This window comes from Amblyraja radiata, chromosome 1, assembly GCF_010909765.2.
Source record: "Amblyraja radiata isolate CabotCenter1 chromosome 1, sAmbRad1.1.pri, whole genome shotgun sequence".
NCBI classification, from domain to species: domain Eukaryota; kingdom Metazoa; phylum Chordata; class Chondrichthyes; order Rajiformes; family Rajidae; genus Amblyraja; species Amblyraja radiata.
In genome coordinates, this window is record NC_045956.1 from 148,094,493 (window position 1) to 148,115,759 (window position 21,267).

At 44.4% G+C, this 21,267-nt stretch overlaps 1 protein-coding gene and 1 long non-coding RNA gene across 8 annotated transcripts in view; both read right to left on the minus strand.

Moving 5' to 3' along the window:
- Nucleotides 1-21,267, minus strand: part of arid3c (AT-rich interaction domain 3C) — a 447,620-nt gene that overhangs the window by 283,186 nt on the left and 143,167 nt on the right. The gene's annotated exons all lie outside the window — the stretch shown is intronic.
- Nucleotides 10,563-11,697, minus strand: LOC116980319. The gene is made up of 2 exons (XR_004413935.1): nucleotides 11,647-11,697; nucleotides 10,563-10,624 (listed from the first exon to the last, which is right to left on the minus strand). It is a non-coding gene; the product is annotated as an uncharacterized LOC116980319 (long non-coding RNA).

The window sequence follows — 21,267 nt, forward strand, 5'->3', positions numbered from 1 at the left end:
GACCCACACATCCAAGGGAAGGAGATGGCTGGCGGGAGACCTGCGGCAGCCTGGGGCTTGCCTGGAACGGCCACTGCTCATAACAACTAGAGCACGGACTAGAATTTGGAAATGGCGCCAAAACATGGCACATCAACCACACAGACTCAGTAGACCATTTGTGTATAATTGCTCATCGGTGACGTGCTTAAGTATGGGAATACTCCACTGGACTGTTTTTAAGTAAAGAATTTCACTGCGTCAGCACTTCGTACACGTGACAATAAAATCACCGTCTAATCATCTAACCACCATCTGTGGAAGTTTCGAGTCGGGACCCTGCATCAGAACTTTTCTGAAGTGTTATACTGCCCTGTGTATGGGTGTCTCTCACACCAGCCACAGACTGTTTACCCTCCTCCCATCCGGGAGGCGCTACAGGTCTCTCCGTTGCCGGATCAGCAGGTTCAGGAACAGCTTCTTCCCTGCGGCGATTACACAACTTAACTCTGCACCTTGGTGATTGCCAGTCACCCCCCCCCCCCCCCCCCTCGGACACTCCTTCCCCCAGAAAAATTGCACTATTGCTAATATGTGCATATATATATTTTGCTGTTCCATTATTCTATGTTCGCTCTTCTGGGTGAGATGCTAACTGCATTTCGTTGTCTCTGTACTGTACACTGCACAATGACAATAAAGATTGAATCTGAATCTGAATTTGAATCTGATCTCATAAATGATAGCAGCAGAATTAGGCCTTTTGGCCCATCAAGTCTACTCCACCATTCAGTCATGGCTGATCTATCTCTCCCTCCTAACCCCATTCTCCTGCCTTCTCCCCATAATTCCAGACACCCATACTGATCAAGAATCTATCTATCTCTACCGTAAAAATATCCATTCACTTGACCTCCAAAGCAGCAAATCTGTATTAGACGATACATTCAGTGCCTTTAAAGACTCAAGAGCAAGTCATTTTAATTTGAGTAATGGCATAAACTAAAATAGACATTAACAACTCCAAAATATTTAGTGTGGTATGATAAGTCTGAAAACGAAACTACGAATAAAAAGCTGATCAATACCATCACTCATTTAAACCTTGGGTCATATTCAATCAGGTAAAAATTATATCAGTGTCAAAAGCAATTTTCCTCCCTATGAATTACAGAACACTTGTTTGTGGACCAAGGCGATGTTGGAACACATCCAAAACACACTGCACAGCAGCCGAGTAATTGACAATTTACTCCCATCTGGAACTCCACGGCTTATAAAGGTTTACATGAGCTCTGCAAAGTAGAGCAAGGTGTACTTCGATCAACTGCAGGCAAACCAATGCTTGTTTATAGGCGCAAAAAGATGGAGTAGCTCAACAGGTCAGACAGCATCTCTGGAGAAAAGGAATAGGTGATGTTTCGGGTCCTTCTTCAGACTCGACCCGAAATGTCACCTATTCCTTTTCTCCAGTGATGATCAACATGTCCCATCAACACAAGTCACACCTGCCTTTGTTTGGCCCATATCCCTCTAAACCTGTCTGAAGAAGGGATTTGGCCCGAAACATTGCCTATTTTCTTCGCTCCATAGATGCTGCTGCACCCGCTGAGTTTCTCCAGCTTTTTTGTGCACCTTCCCTCTAAACCTATGCTAACCATGTATCTGTCTACATGTTTCTTAAACATTGCGATAGTACCTGCCTCACTACCTCCTCCGGCAGCTCATTTCATATACCTACCAGCCTTTGTGTAAAAAAGGTATCCCTCCAGTTCCACCTAAATCTTTCCCCCCTCATCCTAAACCCATGTCCTCTGTTTCTCATTTCCCCAACTCTGGGCAAGAGACTGTCCTATCCAAGAGTTTATCCTATCCATTCCTTTCATGATTTTGTACACCTCTATAAGATCACCCCTCATCCTCCTGCGCTCCAAGGAATAGAGTCCCAGTCTGCTTAACCTCTCCCATAGCTCAGGCCCTTGAATCCTGGCAACATCCTCGTAAATCTTCTCTGCACCCTTTCCAGCTTGACAACATCTTTCCCATAACATGGTGCCCAAACGATAATACTCAAAATGTGGCCTTACCAGTGTCTTATATAACTGCAACATGATCTCCCAACCTCTATATTCAACTAGACTAAGTGGGACCCGTTGGGTCCCAGCATCACACGGGAGGGCTGGTCACCAACGCAATATTCCACCTCTTCACCAATTCCAATACTGCTCGCCAGTGGGGGGGGGGCTGTCTGTTACGCTAGTATGGGTGGTGCGGGCTGAAGGTACTGGTTTCCAGAGGGCTAGTATAGACATTGTGGGCCGTATGGATGCTTGGGCAGGCATCCAACTGTTGCAACGATTTTAAAAGCCAAGCCAAGGCAAACAATTGGGCTGCAGCCACCCGACAACCAAAATTCATTTTGAGAACACAAACGTGTCAAAAAGGAGAGACAAACAATTGGGCCGCAGACACCCGATAACCAAAATTCATTTTGTGAACACAAACTTGTTAAAAAAGGCGGTCAAGATCAGAGATTTAGTAATATAGATATATGTAAGAAGGAACTGCAGATGCTTGTTTAAACCGAAGATAGACACAAAAAGCTGGAGTAACTCAGCGTGACAGGCATCATCTCTGGAGAGAAGGAATGGGTGACGTTTCGAGTCGAGACGTTTCAGTCTTAAGAAGGGTTTTGATCCGAAACGTCACCCATTCCTTCTCTCCAGAGATGCTGCCTGTCCCGCTGAGTTACTCCAGCTTGTTGTGTCTATCTCTATACTCAGTACCCTGACTTGTGAAGGCCAATGTGCCAAAAACTATTTTGACCACCCTACCCACCTGCGACGCCACTTTCAAGGTCATTTTCTTTCTGCTTTATATCTTTGGATGCATCTATTAAAATAATGATTTAAGCCAAAGCATATGCAAAGAGGAAGAGGTTTATTTTCAATGTACCACATATGAACTATGAACTCCCAGTTGCCAAATACTTTAATTTTCATTATCAGTATGTGGCCAAATGCAAATTTCGATGGGCAGCTTACAACCCAGTGGTATGAACCCTAATTTATCTAACTTCATATAACCCTTGCGTCCTATCTCTCTCTCTCTCTGTCCATCCCCCACCCTAGTCGTCGTATTAGTTTCACTGTTGTCTTGTTGAGTTTCATTGTCTAACTCGTTATCATTTATAATACAATACAATACAATACAATACAATTTATTGTCATTTGAGCCTCAGTGAGGCTCAAACGAAATTCTGTTTCCACAGCCATACAAACAAAGACAATTCCTAGACATACACACAATTTAGTTCACACAAACATCCATCACAGTGGACCCACTGTGATGGAAGGCAAAGTCTTTTCTCTCCCCTGTTCTCCATGTCTCTCCCGATGTCGAAGCCCCAGGCGGGCGATGATAAGTCCCACGGCCATTTTAGGCCGTGCCGGGCGATTTACGGCCCCGCTCCCAGTCTAGAAGTCTCGAAGTTGGAGCCCCCGGCGGGCGCTGGAATGTCCCACGGCCATGAAGCCGTGCCGGGCGATGTATGACCCCGCTCCGGGTCTTTCCAACCCTGCGACACGGGCTGGAGAAGTCGCGTTGCGGGAGCTCCGGGAAGCGGTCTCTCTCTCCCCCCGGACCCGTGAGCTCCCGATGTCCCAGTCCACCGGACCTGCGGCTGCGTTGCTGGAGCCTCCGAGCCCCAGGAGTCGAGTCGCAGCAGCACGCTCCGAGGCCGGCCAGCCCCACGATGGTGAGTAGTCCGCAGCTCCGCAGTCTCCCGAGCCCCCGGGTCGTTCAGGTTGGAGGCCGCTCCACGGTGCTAGGCCCCAACGACAACGGAGACCCGACAGGGAAAAGGTCGGGTCTCCCAGACAGGGAAGAGATTTTAAACGGTTTCCCCCTGCTCCCCCCCCCCCCCCGCCCCCCACATATACACATTTAAAACCAGTGTTAAAAAACACCAAACATTACAGTTAACTAGACAAAAAATAAAAAAAAGACAGACAGGCTGTAGGGGCCGCTGCAACGGGTGAGTCGCGCCGCCAATCTACCCTACATCCAACAATAGTACATTGTGCATTCTACCTTTCCTTGATCATAGTTCCATTTTTTACTTTTGCATATCTTTCATTCATTTGTTCTAAATCTCTCTGTATCACCATCTATATCTCTCGTTTCTCCTGACCCTGTGAAGGATAGTCTCGAACATCAACTATGCCTTTTCTCCAGAGTTGCTGCCTGACCCGCTGAGTTACTCCAGCTTTCTGTGCCAATCTTCATTTGGAACTATTTACATGTTCAGTCTATAAGATGCTGGCGCAAGTTATGTCTGTCTCTGACATTATGACATTGTTGTGAAGCAAGCAAGCATATAACTCTCGTCCAATTAAGATCACATTATAATGCACTCATAAAACTGGGCACTTAACTACATTACATGGTGCAGGTTGTTAACACCAGAGTGAAGAACAAACTGCTGGACGAACTCAAAGGCTCCATCTGCATCGGTGGAAGCAAAGGGTTGATCGATATTTTGGGTCTGAAGTCTCTTGTGTCTCCATCTGAAGTGTCTCCACTGCTGACAGGAACTTCCTTAGGCTGGTCTTTTTTTTATTAAGCTCTCTACAAATCCAAGCAGCCCACACATGCCATGAATTCATCTCTATACATTGGTGCAGCAGGAGTGCAATAGGTGCAGGAGTAGGCCATTCGGCCCTTTCGAGCCAGCACCGCCATTCAATATGATCATGGTTGATCATCCAGAATCAGTACCCTGTACCTGCATTCTCCCATCATCCCTTGATTATCAGCGTACCTTAATTGAAGCGAATTATGGACACAGCCCAAACCATCACACAAACCATTTATACCTCACTTTGCCTCGGCTCACACCCTCACACCCTCACACCCTCACCCCTCTCCCCTCACCTCCTCTCCCCTCTCCCATCGGGCAAAGGTTATAGAAGTGTGAAAACTCACACCTCTCGATTCAGGGACAGTTTCTTCCCAGCTGTTATCAGGCAACTGAACTGCAACCAGAGAGCAGTCCTGAACTACTATCTACCTCATCGGGAACATTAATGGCTTTACCTTGCACTAAACGTTATTTCCTTATCATGTAACTGTACACTGTGAATGGCTCGATTGTAATCATGTATTGTCTTTCCACTGACTGGTTAGCACGCAACACAAAAGCTTTTTACTCTACCTTGATACAAGTAACAATAAACTATGAAACTGAAGTGCTGGACACTAAAACACTGAAGGGCCTTATTAACGTAACCAGGACTTATCGGCTTAACGAGCATCCTGATAGCCATTCCAAGTTTTGGCTCGATTTCCTTTACCAAACTAGTATTTTGTGGCAAGTGCAAACTAAACGGTATTCCAGCTGATTTAGTGCCTACGTTTGTTCGCAAAAATTCCCCCCCTTCAATTTTTCAAAGTGCTGAATAACTTATTGGCAAGAGTGTTACAATTGCATCAGATACACACACTGAAGTTGGGCACTTTGCCACCGGGCTATCTAAGTCCATGGGAAATGTTCTGTGGTTTCAGTTTCAAAGCTGCGTGTCACTCAATCGCGTTTGGCTCTGCTAAATGTGTTTTCACCAGCTGCCAACTTTGTTTCTGAAATAGATACAGAGGTGCGCACTTTCTCTGTGTGGAGCAGGGGAATGAATATGTATTGACATAATCCGACCTCATATAACCACGCCACGGTTCTCATTTAGAGCAAGCAGCAAGGTGATGCAGTGGGTAGTACCGCTGCATGTCCAATAATCTGGTTTAGATCCTGATCTCAAGTGCTGTTTATGTGGAGTTTCCAGGGTCTCGTTGTGACTTTGTCTTGGTTCTCTGGTTTCCTCTCACAGTACAAGGATGTGTTATGTTAATTGTCTAATGTAGATTAATTGGCTACCTTAGTGTAGGTAAGCAGTAGAAGAACCAAGGGATGAGAGTTTTTGGACCTATATGAGAGGCAATGCAAAAGCACAGAGGTGTAAGTAAAGGGAATAGGATGCCAGGAACTCATGAGCTGGAGGGCCTTGGGTGCTGTGGTAAGAAAGATAAAAAGTAACGGTCACCTTGTATTTTCCTGTTGTCCTTCTCAATGTTAACAACACTGAAATTCCAGGTCAATTACAAATTTTAAAATGTAGCGCTTCCTATTCATAAGTCAAAATAATTCATGCAAGTGGAATCAGCTGGGGACCATCGCTTCGCTGCGGCATTGTCGGGAGAAAGACAGAGTGTTCTCCTGGTGTCCTGACAATTGCTCCTCCTTTGGTCAAAATGTCAGCTCCTCCTTTGGTCAAAATGCCAGCGTGTTCTTGTTGGAGGCTCTTACTGCCTGCAAAACGGCATTTACTATTTTTATGATGTCTGGAAATAAATGGATGTAAAGTTGAAGCGGAGTTCCCAGTGGCTTTTTGAAATGTCTGCCAGAAAGCCTCCACTCCCCACTGTAGTACTGATCATTAGGTCATAAGGGATAGGATTAGAATTAGGCCATTTGGCGCATCAAGTCTACTCCGCCCGCTACGAGTCCCCATCGCACTGCCAATTCCAGCCATCTGGTCCCCCTCGCTGGCTCCTCCCTCCCTTCCCCATGATGCCCCCCTCTCCCCCATGGCTCTTCCCCATCTTTACTCTGAGCTCACTCCCTCCCTCTCACACACCCCTCTTCCCCACACACCCCTCCCCCCCCACACACCCCTCCCCCCCACACACCCCCCTGCCCACACACACCACCCCATTCACACATACACCCCTGGCCACACACCCCTCTCCCCCACACACCACTCCCCCCCACACACACCACTCCACGCACACCACCCCACACACACCCACCCCCCACCCACACACACACCGCCCCCACAACACCCCCCACACCCCCCCATAATCCCCCACGCACATCCCCCGACCCCCACACACACCCTGCCGCCCACACAGCCCCTGCCCCCACAACCTCCTCCCCCACAACCTCCTCCCCCACAACCCCCCCTGCCCTCACAGCACCCCCCTGCCCCCACACCCCCCTCCCCCACACCCCCCTCCCCCACAACCTCCTCCCCCACAACCCCGCCCTGTCCCCACACCACCTTCTCTCCCCCTCCTACACCTCCCCGTCCACACACACCCCTCCTCCCCACACCACCCCCCGCCAGACATCCCACTTCCCTCCCCCCCTCCCCTCCCGCACATGAAGAGGGGGGGGAGGGAGTGCACGGGGTTGAGGGGAAATGAGCCGCGCCTGCGCAGTTAGGGGCTATGGGTGAGTGGTGGAATATTGCATTGTGGGAACGGGTTGCATTGGGGAACGGGTGAGTGGTAGAATATTGCGTTGGGGAATGGGTTGCGTTAGGGGGACCAGGCCTCCCGTGTGACTGGGACCCAACGGGTCCCACTTAGTTTAGTTGGTCTTACAAGCTTGAGGGTCTATTCAGAATCATTCAGATTGCTGTGCTCTGTAATCACCAATATGCCCAGACCAGGCAAGGAAGGCTTAATACTTTGGAACCTAAATAACTCAGATAATTTTCAATACAAATTGGTAGTTACATAGCCAGATTATGATTCTGTCTTAATACTTTAATTTAAATTCACCAGATATCTTTTTTTTGGAGGGGAGGTTGTTCGGGGGAAATTAAGGTCTCTAGATATTTGACCATGGACCAATGTGCTTAGAATTGATTCCCAACCAATTTTCTCTTTTCAGTCAAGAAAGGTTTATAAAGTGGATGAGTCACAGATAAAATTGCTTGCAAAGGAAAACATGAAGGAGGCAATCCACAACAGTGTTACAGTATGAAGCCAGAAGGAAGAGAGATACATTACTGCTCAAGGGCAAGAGGTCAACATTGACATCCTGTACCAGTATAAAAGCTGCAAGGTCATCTGATGTGGTAGCTTCATATCCTAAAGAACTCCGATACAATGGGAAATTTCTTAGTGTGATGGAATATATTGGTCACGGCATTTAAATCTGAGCTACTTAGTAACCACCAGAAATATATTTGAATGGAATTAAAAAGAGACTTTTCGACTACTTCTGGCTAATCAGGTTGTATTATGATGTCAGCTGCAGTCTTTTTAAAAGCAATTAACCAAAATGTTCAAGGTTAACTAGCTAACCTGCCAATTGGAATGTTTCAACCACTTTCAGCTATTTTCATTGTCCTGTTTATTACATATTAATTACGATTATGTGGGTTTAAAAAATGAATATTAGAAAACAGGTCCGTCACTTAAAATACCTTGGATGTTTGCAAATCGTTTTCGCAATTAAGTGTGTTTCAGGTTTACTTACCTGCAACATTCTACTCATAGCTAACCTGCACTGTTTTAGGGCAGATTTCAGAGACTGAATGGGTCGATGGGCACAGACACTAGCCAGATCGAGTAAAGATAAGATCAATGTGCCAACACTGCGCTGTATATTGAATGGCTTAAAGTCTCAACTCAGGCAGAAGGTTTGTTGAATAGTCATTGGCTGCATATATATATGTATATATATATATGTGTGTGTGTGTGTGTGGCAGCCTCGCCAACGGTCTGTCTGTCTTTTCATCTTTTTTGTTATTTTTAATGTGTTTTACAAAGTATGTGTTAATGTTCTTTGGTTTGTTTTATGTGGGGGGGTCAGGGGAAACATTTTTTCAATCTCTTACCTTGCCAGAGATGCGATTGTTTTCCGGATCGTATCTCCGGTCGCTCTGCGGCCTAACATCATGGAGCAGGCGGCCTTACTTGAGACTGACTTTGAGCGCCAACGCGTGGCTGTGGGATTACTATCGGATCCCTGCATGGGATCGACGCTCCAACAGCGGCCTGCGGATTTCAGCATTGAAGAGCTCGCAGTCTCAGGTAGAGACTGATGTTGGGAAGCTCTAAAGTCGCAGGAGGTTCGACCAGCCCCGACCCGGTGTCCGATCGCCCGGCGCCCGGGAGCTGAGATCCCCGATGCGGGAGCTTGATCGCCCCGACGCAGAGGGCCCAAGTGCCGGTTACGGGAGCCAAGATCGTCCCATCAACAGAAGGCACGAGGCCCCCGAGGACAAAGAAAGGAAGAAGATTGAACTTTTTTTTCACCTTCCATCATATTGAGGAATGTGGTGGAGTCACTGTGGTGGATGTTTATGGTAAAATGAATGTTGTGTCTGTTGCTTTTTATTGGTATGACTGTATGGCAAATCAAATTCCTCATATGTTGCAAAACATACTTGGCTAACAAAGTATGATTATGATTATGATACATACACACAAACATACACACACATATCCATATACAGTATATTTAAATATGATGTATATGTTATATACATTATGTGTTTAATTGCCAACCAAGCAGATGCAATTGGTATATATATATATTGACAATAACCAATTGCATCTGCTGCCAATTAAACACGTTCTCATTTTAATCTCTACTGACGTTCCCCTTGCACACAAAAATTGACTTGAACAGCTTCCTCCTGGACTAGAATTTCAATGATTCTGTACACCTGCAAATATTGACTGTTATCTCTATGCTGCATGGTTTTTTGTAGGATTAAACATGACAGCTTACTTGTCATACATTTCTGAATGTATTACACACAATGAACTGTAATGCAAAATTGATAATCACCACAGATTTATCTTTTTTTCAAAAGGAACGAAATGAATGCAAAATTTTATCATAGTCACAGTGCAAAATGCAAAGGCTGCCATTCTGAGTTCAGTACAGCTCCGCTCCAGGTTACAAAGGCCAAACTTATGTACAGCCCAAAGGTACGACTGAGCATGTTCGTGGCCATCAGGATGGATTTGACGGCTGAAGCAGGACTGCAGTCATCATCTGGTTTGTGGGAATCTGATTTGTGGCAATATTTGAATGGTTGTGGTAAACAGCCTGGTTTAACTGCACATTGCCCTTGGTTACCCTGTGTTTTCATTTAAATAGAGGTGGCACAGTGGCGCAGTGGTAGAGGTGCTGCCTTATCGATCCAGAGACCTGACTATGGGGGCTGTCTATATGGAGTTTGCACGTTCTCCCTGTTCAACCACCAAGTGGCACCAGCAATGGCTGCCTCGCCAGCAGTCTCTGTCCCATCCTTCTCTGTTGTTTTTTAGTATGTGTTAAATGTATATCTTAGTGCTCTTTAGCTTGTTTTATGGGGGAGGGGGGGGTTGGGGAAACTTTTTTTTAAATTTCTTACCTCGACGAAGATGTGATTTTTTTTTCAGTATCGTATCTCCGTCCGCACTGAGGCCAAACATCGAGGAGCTGGCAGCCTCTGCTGGAGATCGACATCGGGAGTTCCAACCATGTGAGCCTGCGGACTTACCATCGCATAGCTCGCGATCCCTGTCGGGGATCAACCTTGGAGCTCCAACCGCGGGAGCCTGCAGACTTACCATCGTGAAGCTCATGGTCTCTGGTTAGAGACCGACATCGGGAGCTCCAAGCCACAGGAGGTTTGACCGCCCCGATGCGGGAGCTTCGATCGCCCTGACGTGGGGGCTTCGATCGCCCCAACTGTGGATCGTTCGACTGCCCCGACCGCGGGAGAATAAAGAGGAAGATGTAGTATGTAGTTGTGCTTGTTGCTTTTTTTAGTATTGCTGTATGGTAATACGAACATCATTGTACCTTTTAAACATAGAAATACCCACAACAGATGGAATTAGAAGAGACTGGGAACAAGAATTAGCTATAAAAATTTCAAAAGAGAGCTGGGATAATCATTTACTACAGGTGCATAAATGCTCGATCAATGTACGACATACGCTTATCCAATTCAAAACATTACATAGACTATATTATTCAAAAACTAAATTAAATAAAATCTTTCCTAATGTTTCACCAATCTGTGATAAATGTCTGTGTCAAGAAGCTACCATAGCGCACTCTTTTGTTTTTTGTACAAAAATCCAAAAATTCTGGCATGGAATATTTGATATTTTTTCAAAATTAATTAAAATAAAACTGGTACCAAAACCAGAATGGATCATTTTTGGGATATCGGAAGGTATCCCTGAATTAAACGTGTATCAGAAGAATTTACTCAATTACGGGCTAATAATGGGAAAAAAGCTCATACTTAAATTCTGGAAAAATGCGCCCACACCAACAATAAAAATGTGGACATCAAATATGTTTGAAACATTACATCTGGAAGAGATGAGATTCCTCTTAGCAGGTAAAGCAAACCAATTCCAAAAGACGTGGTCTACGTTTATGGACCTATTACAAGCATGAGGTGCAATAGTAATTTTAAAAATAAATAAATAAATAAATGGTATCAGGACCTGGCATTGGGAGATAAAACAACAAAAACAGACTTGGTTGGTAGTCTTTCTGCGGAGTTTAATGTTATAATAGAGCGATTGTCCTTACTTTCTTTTTCTTTCTTTTCTAGGGTCTACTTTCTTACTTTACTTCCTTCTCTAACTTCTTTTCTAAGGGGCTTTCTTTTCCCAACACTCTCTTGCACTTCACAACTCTTGCGCACCTTCTTTACTTTCCTTACTTCTATCTTTTTCTTAAAGCTTTAAAAAAAAAAAAAATGAAGCGGTACAAAAAATGTATTAAGATATATGTGTTGTGTGTTATTGTAATTTACCGTACTTCTAATAAAAAAAAAATTTTTAAAAAAAAGAACATCATTGTACCTTAATTGGTACACGTGACAATAAAATATCTTTGAAAGCTTTGATCTTTGAAACCTTTGACCACGTGGGTTTTCTCTGGGTGCCCCGGCTTCCACCCACATTCCAAATACATGCAGGTTTATTGGTTAATTGACTTCTGTAAATTTTCCTTAGTGTGTAGGATAGAACTAGTGCAAGGGTGACCGTTAGTCAGCGTGGGCTCGGTGGGCCGAAGGGCCTGTTTCCACACTGTTTCTCTAAACTAAACTAAACTAGACTTAACTAAATATATGACTGGTCAGTTGCATTTCCAACTTGCTGATGATCCAAGTTACAAAGAGCTCCCAGGAACAGAACCCTGCCTTGGAAAGACCTGCAGCAAAACATCCTCCTCAGGAAACATCATGGAGGTCAATGCTGTAACAGACATGAATCCACTGATAGTTGGGAAGAGTGTAGAAGAAGAGGCAATTCAGCACTACTTGTCCTCCACCCCGACCAGCATTACAGTCTTTGGGGAAATCTGTTGTAAGGAACTACACAGGCGGAGAAGTCTGAAATGATGAAGAGAAAAGATGAGGTCAACAGCAGACTGAATGTGTCGGAAGCAACTGCAGATGCTGGTTTAAACTGAAGATAGACACAGAAGGGCTGGAGTAACTCAGCGGGACAGGCAGCACCTCTGGAGAGAAGGAACGGGTGATGTTTCGGGTCGAGACCCTTCTTCAGAAGAAACAAATAGCCCTTATCCCGACACACTTATTTGGAAATCTGCCAGATATGGATGAGCTGTTAGAGCTGTGTCTGGTTGCCAACAAAACCCAATTTATATTGAGATAGCTTGTCTCAGAAGAAGGGTCTCGACCGGAAACATCATCCATTCTTTCTCTCCAGCGCCTGTCCCGCTGAATTACTCCAGCTTTATCCGTCTGTCAACGGCAGACTGGCCAAGAAACGTTATTCCCTTCATCATGTATGTGTACATTGTGGATGACTCGATTGTAATCATGCATTGTCCCTCCGCTGACTGGTTAGCACGCAGCAAAAAGCTTTTCTCTGTACCTCGGTACATGTGGCAATAATTAAGTAAACTAAAGGACAAGGTTAGAAGAAGAGGAAATAGTTTCCGTTTTCAAGTCCCAGAACAGAATAAATACTTGAAGATTTGTGAAGGATTGCTCACTACATGCTTTCTGATACATTTTGACAAACTCAAGCTCAAAGAAACTGCAAATAATAAAAACAATAAGGACAGGCTAAATTTCAAACTGCTGTGTTTGTTATTTTATTTAATAGACTACAAGGCTGAGTAACAAGTGGGTCAATCAGTCTGTTAGGAAATGATTGTCTATTTATACTTATTAGTAAGTGCGGCATATCACCTTGTGGTATTTGGTTACAAAGCAGAAACAAATAGCCCTTGTCCCGACACACTTATTTTGGAAATCTGCCAGATATGGATGAGCTGTTAGAGCTGTGTCTGGTTGCCAACAAAACCCAATTTATATTGAGATAGCTTGTCTCCAAAGAGCTGTTAACTGTAGAGTAATTACAGTATCAGGAGAATAGGGGACACAACCTCTCTAATGCTTAAACCTGTCAAGTTCTTTCACTTGGTACACAAAAATGCTGGAGAAACTCAGCGGGTGCAGCAGCATCTATGGAGCGAAGGAAATAGGTAACGTTTCGAGCCGAAACCCTTCTTCAGTCTGAAGAAGGGTTTCGGCCCGAAATGTTACCTATTTCCTTCGCTCCATAGATGCTGCTGCACCCGCTGAGTTTCTCCAGCATTTTTGTGTACCTTCGATTTTCCAGCATCTGCAGTTCCTTCTTGAACACAAGTTCTTTCACTTACTTGGTTCCTCAAATGCCTAGAAATTTCTATGGGCAAATTAAGCTAATTATAGTTGGGGTGTGTGGTTGTTGAGGTGCATATAGGAGAAGGGTGTAGTATCCCCACAATTAACATTTGAAGAGTCAACCATGCTTGGTCATAATGCAGCATTTCTAATAGGAGTTGTGCATGTAAGCTGAATGCCTGTTGTTACTTAAGTGAGTTTGGTGCCTTCTTTCTTGTCATCTACATAACATTTATCGTGGGACACCAAATCCTTAATGAATCTGCTCAATGGGGCTTGGGGAACTTTGCAGAGGGTAGTGTGATATTCAGCACAAAGAGCATTGTTGGAAGGAATCTTATCATCCTCATTACAGGACATTGCTGCAGGAGTCTGTCTGGCAAATCTCTTAGAACCAACAATCATATGTTTCATTAATCAGGTCAGAAATGCGCCGTTCGCCAAAGATTGCACAACGGTTAATTCAACTTGCAAATCTTTAATTAAGAAAGCATTGCTTGCCCAAATGTGGGATCACCTTAACAATATTCTCAAGTTCACAAGTTATAGGAGTAGAATTAGGCCGAGTCTCCTCCGCCATTCAATCATGGCTGATCTCTGCCTCCTAATCCCATTTTCCTGCCTTCTCCCCATAACCCTTGATACCCGTTCTAATCAAGAATTTGTCTATATCTGCCTCAAAGATATTCACTGACTTGGCCTTCTGTGACAATGAGTTCCACAGATTACACCCTCTGACTAAAGAAGTTCCTTCTTAACTCCTTTCTAAAAGAGTGCCCTTTAATTCTGAGGCTATGACCTCATATTTATATATAAAAAATATATGAAAACGTTGTAGTAATTTTGCAGATGATACCAAGATTGCTAGGGTTGCAGACTGTGAGGAAGGCAGGATGTAGATCAACCACAGAAACAAGTAGAAAAATAACCGATAGTTTAATCCGAGCAAATGTGAGGTGTTGGGCCTTTGGAAGTCAAATGTAAGGGGAAAGTATACAATTGATGGCATGACCCTTAACGGCATTGATGTACAGAGGGAAGATAGACACAAAAAGCTGGAGTAACTCAATGGGACAGGCAGCATTTCTGGGGAGAAGGAATGGGTGACATTTTGGGTCGAGATCCTTCTTCAGGCAGAGGATTTTGGAGACCAAGTCCATAACTCCCTGAAAGTGGCAATACAAATAGATTGAGTGGTATAGAGTGCATATGGTATGCTTGCCTTCACAGGTCAGGGCATTGAGTATAAATGTCAGGAAGTCATGATACAGCTTTTTTGGACTTCGGTTAGAATGCAGGTCTAGACTCCCCATTACTGGAAAGATGTGGAACTTTTGGAAAGGGTGCAGATGAAGTTCACCAAAATGATGCCTAGATTAGGGAATATAAGCAATAGGAAAGGTTGGACAGGCTTGGATTGTTTTCCCTGGAAAACCAGAGGCTGCAGGGAGATCTAATGTAAGTTTATAAAGTTACTAGACTAAGTGGGACCCGTTGGGTCCCATGTTCACACGGGCGGGCTGGTCCCCCGACGCAATATTCCACCTCTCCACCAATTCCAATATTGGTGGCCAGTGGGGGGGGCTTTCTGGAGTGCTGGTATGGGTTCTTGGGGTGGCAGCTCAGTACCTCAAGCATGATCTGCTGGCAGCTCACTCACTCAACAGGAAGTAAGTGCATTTGCAGTAGTGCCTTTTAACTTCAAGCCAAAGCACCCAAACCACCATTTGCAGTAAGTAGTGCCTTTCAACTTCAAGCCAAAGAACCCAAGCCACCATTTGTAGTAAGTAGTGCCTTTCAACTTCAAGCCAAAGCACCCAAGCCACCATTTGCAGTAAGTAGTGCCTTACAACTTCAAGCCAAAGCACCCAAGCCACCATTTGCAGTAAGTAGTGCCTTTTAACTTCAAGCCAAAGCACCCAAACAACCATTTGCAGGCAGTGCCTTTTTACTTCAAACAAACCATATTTTCATTTTCAAACCACATTAAGAGGACTCACAGTTGAGTAGTCATGTGTTCAGTGTTATTCAGAGCTCAGAGAGACGTGACCCTTTGGCTTCATCCATCTTGCAGACACTGAGTGAGGCACACCACTTCCTGGTTTTATAGTCCCTCCCTCCAGCAGGGGCAGCAAGGAGAATGGTGAATTTTCTAAAAACATTAATATCTCTCTGATTTCATCCATGGGAAAAATCCTCCAGTCCAGGAAGGCGGAGGGGGGCTCTGAGCGAGGTGGCCAAAAATGACGGTCGTAGGCGGCGGCATTCTCTCGGAAATCACAGCACAGTGGGCCAAAAGCGGTCGAGATCAGACTTTTAGTAATATAGATGAGAGGCATAGATAACGGAGACAGACGAAACCATGTTTACAAGATGGAAAAATCAGATACTAGAGGGCATAGCTTGAAGGTGAGAGGGGCATAGTTTAAAGGAGATGTGCGGAACAAGTTTTTTTACACAGAGGGTGGTAGGTGCCTGACACATGGTACAGGTGGTCGTGGTTGAAGCAGATACAATAGTGGCATTAATGAGACTTTTGGAGAGGCATGCATGTTCCCTGCATATGGTTATGCATATGCAGGAAATGCAGTGGTGTGTGCCTGGACAATGCTGCCATGGGTGGTGGCAGAGGCAGATACTACAATGGCATTTAAGAAACTTGCATATGCAGGGAATGGAGGGATATGGATTATGTGCAGGCAGGTAAGAATCGGTGTTGGTATCATGTTCGACACAGACATTGTGGGCCGAAGGGCCTGTACTTGTGCGGTACTGTTCTATAATCTATGACACCTTTGACTCCAATTCCGTTAGACATTGCAATTAGGATTTATTTGTGGCCTAGGTGGATTCAAATAGCAATTTTAAGAATCGTTTTTTAAATAAATATAATTCATTCAATACTAGTGAACTCCTGCAACATTGATCACAATAGGTAAGACAAAACAAAGCTGGACATTTAAGGGTCTGTCCAACTTTGTGATTTTATGGGCGACGACGGCCGTCAGTGCCTGACGCCCGATGTCGGCTGAAAATCGTCCATTAGTACGACAAGACGCGTCAAGATACGTCGCTCCGCGTCATCAGTTTCCACGTGTTACCATGGGACGGGGCATGCGTCACCGTGCGTCACCATAGGACAGCATGCGACAGCATATGGCAGCATAGGGCAGCGCCTGTGACGTCACAGCCGTCAAGTGGCGTCAATGTACGTCCACCCGTGACACGATATGGCAAGATACGACTGATTGCGTCATCTGGAGCGTGTGACGTCATTTGATTGACCAGCTTCCCTATAAAAGGGGACGCGCCGCGACGCATCGTGACGCATCATAACACATGACAACGTACAGTGATGCGTGGTGATGCAAAATAACTTAGCATAAGCAGTGACCGTGCGTCACCACGCGTCACCCATACTTCATCGTGCGAAAGGGCGCACGACATGATAGGACACGCAGATGTTGCGCAAGGATTTTTAACATTCCAAACCGCTGGGGCGGCAGGGAGACATCGCGCGTTACCGCGCGTCACTACATGCGTCACCACGCGTCACGACCCGACCACGACGCGACAACCTCTTTTTAGGCTGTCGCCTAAAATGTCGCCCAAGTGGGACAGGCCCTTTGGAATTGCACAATACCTTACTCCAATGCTGCGTGCTTCAGGACTTTTAGGTTTCAAAGGCTAAAGGCTGAATCGATTGAAGGTTAATTGCTGCAGGTGGGAAAGATTTGCAGACACTTGCGAAACTCTTATTGAAAATCAACGTTGTTAACAACAGGCTTTTTTTCATACTTTAACAGTAAGAAGCATGATATCTAGTACTAGCTACAAGGAGAGGTTGGACAGAATGGGACTGCTTTCGCTGGATGCCGGAGGTTGAAGGGAGACCTGATAGAAGAATATAAAATTGCGAGAGGCATAGATAGGGTAGACAGTCAGAACCTTTTCCCCATGAATTAAATGTCAAAGAGGGCACAGCTTGAAGTTGAAAGGGGCAAAATGTAACGGAGATCTGTGGGGTAGAGAGAGAGCACACAGAGAGTGGTGTGTGCCTGGACAATGCGGCCAGGGGTGATGGCAGAGGCAGATACCACTTGACATTTTAGAGACTTTTATAGAGACACATGGATATACAGAGAATGAAGGGATATAGTTCATTTGCAGGCAGTGGACAATAGATTATCTTGGCATCATCTTCACCACAAAATTGTGGGCCAAAGGGCCCGTTTCTGTGCTGCACAATTCTATTAGAACAAGAAGGCAGATTATTACCTGAATAAGGACAAGGAGGCAGATTATTACCTGAATTCTTAAGGGATTGGACAGGCTAGATGCAGGATAAATGTTCCCTATGTTGGGGGAGTTCAGAACTAGGGGTCACAGTTTAAGAATAAGGGGTAGGCCATTTAGGACTGAGATGAGGGAAAACTTTTTCACCCAGAGAGTTGTGAATCTTCTCTGCCACAGAAGGCAGTGGAGGCCAATTCACTGGATGTTTTCAAGAGCAGGTTAGATTTAGCTCTTAGGGCTAAAGGAATCAAGGGATAAGGGGAAAAAGTAGGAACGGTGTACTGATTTTGCATGATCACCCATGAATGATGGTGCTGGCTCGAAGGGCCGAATGGCCTACTCCTGCACCTATTTTCTATGTTTTTACGTTTCTATGTTCTATATCTGCAGTGTGACAGGCACACACAAGATTAAGGAACTGAGATGCATTGACAGGTGGAGAACTGGAACTGTTCGTGCTGACAAACAAAAATCCAAATCAAATTCTAATTTTATTTCCTCCCCTGTTTATAGCATTCAGTCAGTACTGCCGAGCAACGGATGATAAATGTGCTAACTCAGAAGGAGTAACTGATCTGAATAGTTACTCAAAATTGATACTCCTTCTGTAGACTAAACCCACTTGCATTTATTTTTGAATGTGTAAATCATGAAAGAAAATCATTTTGCACACTTTGAAGGATTTGTACTCATTGGTGTTGAAGTCCCAGTCATTGGTAAGCTAGATGATAACCCTAACTCGAGTGCCATTTACACATTGTACTTCATGCAACTGAAGTTTCATTTTTAGTTCTGTGTAGAGAAGGAAACAGGCTATTCGATCCAAAGAGTTCACACCAACTAGTGATCCCCGTACACTAACACTATCCTACACACTAGCGACAATTTACAATTTTTACCAAAGCCAATTAACTGCAAACCTTTACGTCTTTAGAGTGAGGAAGAAAACCGGAGCACCTGGAGAAAACAGGGAGAACGTACAAACTTCATACAGACAGCGCCTGTAATCAGGATATTACCCTTGTCCCTGGCACTGTAAGGCAGCAACTCTACCACTGCGCCACCGTGCCACCCTGAGTTTTCACAATCATCACCACACCCAGCATCCATTGATTACTTATCAATGATAAGTGGAATAAAAGTTTGAATACAACAAGCAAAGCATCTTGTTGACATTATGAATGGCAATTAGGTTATTGCAATGTACTGAAAATATCACTGCCAACAGTGGTGAGCTAAGATCATGTCATTTGTCATAAGGTCATAAGGAATAGGAGTAGCATTAGGCCATTTGGCCCATCAAGTCTACTCTGCCATTCAATCATGGCTGATCTATCTCTCCCTCCTAACTCCATTCTCCTGCCTTCTCTGCGTAACCTCTTTGCGCACTGATATCTTCAGGTTGCAGATGCCTCACTCAGTCTGTGGTCCTGATGTTGGTGATGTGGCAGTGATGATGGTCACAGCAGCACAAGGAACAATAGTCCTCTTCCATATGACGGGACATCTCTAACTCCTTACTATCATTACTCCTCCTTCCCTTCCCCTTCATTTTCTGGGATTACCACGTTGTTCTCCACAATCACCCTCTCCATTTGCGTTCATCTCCATGATAGCTTAAAATCTCTTTACAGGGACACCTCACTTTCCATAAGTTTAGTTTAGTTTAAATTAGGGATACAGCATGGAAACAGGCCCTGATTTCAATGGCACAATATTTAAACTGAAGAACAAAATGAGTGAGACTACGGAGGTATAAATGTTTCTGAACATTAACTTTGGTTTCAAGTTAATGTGCATTTGTTCATCTGGCTACAACACGTTAATGGATATGGTTAATGCATTAATTATGTGGCAAGAATCACAAGATACGGCGAATGGTGTTTAATGATGTATGTGAATTATTCGCACACCACATAACAAATGTAAATTATGTTGGATTAAACTGGATATATCAGAGTTTGTTAAAAATTAAGCAGGGGATTAATGAATGACATCACGTACAAAATGCACAACTTTGCGCTTGGATGCAAAAGATTTCAGTCATTAAGTTCACCTGAATAAAAGCAACTAGTACGTGACCATATTAAGTACAAAATCACATTCAAAGGTTACTGGTGAAATAGTACAGCTTAGAGCATAAACTTTGATTCCAATTTAACAATTTATAAAGCTGCTTTGTGTTAAACAGGCCTCCCGTTCTTCTTTTGTGGAAGGGTCCCAACTCGAAATATCCACTCTCCCTGCAGATGCTGCCTGAACCACTGAGGTGCTCCTTCACTTCCTATTTATGTTCAAGACTCCACCATCTACAGTCCCTTATATCTCCACAACTTCTTCCAATGTTTATTCTCCTCTTCTTGGGTAATGATTTGTACAAAGCTACAGTGCATTTGTTTAGGAAGTAACTGCAGATGCTGGCATACACTGATGATAGACACAAGATGCTGGAGTAACTCAGCGGGACAGGCTGCATGTCTGGAGAGAAGGAATGGGTAACGTTTCGGGTCGAGATCCTTCTTCAGCTCAGTCTGATTCAGTTCAGTCTGAAGAAGATTCGCGACCTGAAACATCACCCATTCCTTCTCTCCAGAGATGCTGCCTGTCTTGCTGAGTTACTCCAGCATTTGGTGTCTATCTATAGTGCATTGGTCATTGGAATATCTCAATAGTGCTTGTTACACATACAAGCCTAGACATTGGAAGTTATTTGACAATGGGATTGCCACTGAGGACTTTATCCGATGCTAGTTCATATGCGCATAGCAACATCAACCAACAGAAATCACATTGTGCTTTTCCCTTCTTAGTCATGGTGCATGATTTTTGAAGTGTGACCGCCAGCATCTAGGTAACTGATTTTGAATAAACCAGGCATCCAACCTGAGTCCTCTTGGATCTGTGCACATTTGTTCCATTTTACTTGCTGTACAAATCAAAACAAAATGTTCATCACTGAAATTGTCAAATGATAAAAAAAAAAATGTCCTCACCCGCTGAGTTACTCCAGCATTTTGTGTCTACCATTCGCTATGAATTCTCCCTGTAAAAACTTCCATCAATTCCTGCCAGATTATACCACTCATCTAAAGATTTCTCACGGTGAATTAACCCACCACACCTCAAGTCTTTGGAGAGTGGGAAGAAATAGATGTACCTGGAGAAAACCCGCATGGTCACAGGGAGAACGTGCAATTCGCTGGAGTTCAAAATTGAAAATTAGTCATTGGAACTATGAGGCGGCAGGTCTCCCCCCTTAACCAAAACGGGATTGACAGCATTCCATGTGAGGTAAAATTTTACTTAAGTTCACCCTCCAAGTGAATGATCTGACAATATACATTGTTAAAATCTAAAAACGATAAAGGTAACGAATCTGAAACCAGTTCATCCAGTAGAGATAGAGTCATCCGGCACAACTGCATAAAACCTGGCTGATCCAACAAATGCCGACCAATATTTATTACTAAGTGAGTCCCATTTAACC